The 2232-nt window shown below is 41.5% G+C and overlaps 1 pseudogene; it reads left to right on the forward strand.

The window, feature by feature from the left end:
- The first annotated feature begins 1064 nt into the window (after positions 1–1064).
- Positions 1065–1488, forward strand: LOC102869086 (annotated as a pseudogene).
- The last annotated feature ends 744 nt before the right edge of the window (positions 1489–2232 follow it).

The raw sequence follows: 2232 nt of genomic DNA on the forward strand, positions 1-2232 counted from the left end.
AGTTTGAACTTCCTCCTTTATCACCATTGCCTTTTGATTATCTATTGTTTCTTGAAATTCTTCTGTCAGCCAATTCTTTTTAGTACAATAACTCTGTATACGCCTTCAATCTTCTTTTAATACTTCCTAGATCATTCAATATTCTGTCCATAACATGTATTGCAACTCATGACATTCCTTAGTTCCTTAACCTAAAGAAATGCTGATCAGCTGCACTGAAATGGGAGTCTCCTCGGGGCTCGGCTCTCCTCGCCGGCCGGCCGTGGGGCGCAGCTCTCCTCTTCTCGCCCTATCATTCTCTGCTGCATGCCAGAGAGCATCGTCCAGCCACCGCATCATCAGCATTTGCTAAAGATTATGTATGGTTCAACCCAGGTGCACTCACATCCTGGTCCACAACGGAGCCACAGTCTGCCACCTTGAAGTGTTCCTCTTTTGTTACCTTAGCTGTCATCCCCACTGTCCAGCAGCGAGGAGCAACAATATCACAGGTAGCACTGGGGAAAACACTACTGCCTCTACTGCACATGGAATCCTTTAACCTCAAGCAGAAGGATCTGGACCCAGCTGAGTCAGGAAGAAAAGAGCACAGAATATCCAGGTCCTTTGCAAAACATTGTCATACTCTGGGTCAGTATATAGTTACAACAAGCAGCCTGACTTAATCATCATTAAAAAACAAAATAAACCTCCTGTAAAAGTAGACCCAGTAAATACCCCAGATAGGTAGAACCAGAAAATATGTTTATGTGGAGTTATTTGAATAGCTACAGAAGAAGTTGAAAATGATGGAGCTTGCCCTGTTTAGGGTTTTCAGAAAATATGTGAAGTGTGGTGGTAGATAGCATCTAAGCATTTTTGTGGCAGCCATTGTATCTTCAGAGGAGGGAATAAAAGGCTCCGTAGTGGTGTAGTGCATAATGTGTTGAGCTGCTCTCTGAGGTTAGCGGTTGGAATTACCATTGATTAAGAAGGATAAAGATGGTCAGTCTCATCCTATAGAAATGGAGAGCCTTGGAAACCTGGTGGAGGGTTGTTATGCTTCAGAAATGGCCTACTGCCAAATGCCACTGGAATCAACACGATCAATGCTACTGCCCTTCCCTTCTCCCTTACCCTCAGTGCCAGATGATCCTATTAACTCTTCTGATCCCCCAGTGTCTTACATCACATCTCATGAGATGAAGTGTATTCTGCACTGGTTTACCGGTTGGTTGGGTATCCATCGTGAACATTTTCTGCAGGACCTGATAGCTAAGGCAGTGCTAGGAGAATTACAGCCACTACTGGATGGTCTGGAGCAGTGTAGTGTCTGGGGCAAACGGACCACTGTGTATCTTTGAATGTCAGCTACGTCTTTGGGATCAGTGGTTTTTAAGCTGGGCTGAGGAGGAGGGTAATGAGTTTGTCAGGCAAATGAAAGTAACTGAGCCAGACTTCGTGGCAAAGTTTTACCGAGCCAGGGCTGCTACAGCTGGTAAGGACTGACGGTCAAGACAGCCATAGTTGCAGTTGAGGTTGTAACTATTTGGTGAAACATCAGTTCAGATGTTCTGTGACGATCTGGAAATGGTAACCTGATGGGTTGACTGAACTCACAGCCAGACATGGCTGTTTTAACAGTTGCATGTCAACTTGACTCCTAGGAATGATTGCCATCTATTCAAATCTAGATCATCAGTTTGCCTCCTAGCTGCTTTCCAATAATCTGATTACTTCTTATTCAACTATAAGCAAAAAGAACCAAAGCATTATAAATCAAATTTAGCCTATTGCTGCCACATGAAGAACATAAAGTAGAGCTTTCCTGGTCTTAACTATGACATGCCAACCACCAGCTTTCCCATTGATGATTTAGTAACATTATGGAAAATCAGGAGAGAGAGAATAATTATTTCCTCCCTCATTAAATCAAAATTGCCATGACTTTTCAAAAGTATATGTTATTTTTGGAGTGGGTAGCAGGTATTTCTTTTCTGTAGTAGGTCTACAATAATATGAAAACAAGTGACACTCTATTAGTTGAAAAGTTTATTTTTATACCAAAATAAAGAACACATTTTCAGAAAGGAAAAAAAATGATAGAAGAAACATTGAAAGCTATTAAGAGAGCAAATACTTCACAACCCAGAAGAAATATATTGATGAGGAGCAACTTGAACAGCTCTGGAACAAAGTGCAAAACTTGAAAGAAAGAATTTCTAGTATAGATAAAGAAGTTCAAGAATTTAT

This window comes from Elephantulus edwardii, unplaced genomic scaffold (genome assembly GCF_000299155.1).
Source record: "Elephantulus edwardii isolate Elephantulus edwardi_28Jun2011 unplaced genomic scaffold, EleEdw1.0 scaffold00134, whole genome shotgun sequence".
Lineage (NCBI taxonomy): Eukaryota > Metazoa > Chordata > Mammalia > Macroscelidea > Macroscelididae > Elephantulus > Elephantulus edwardii.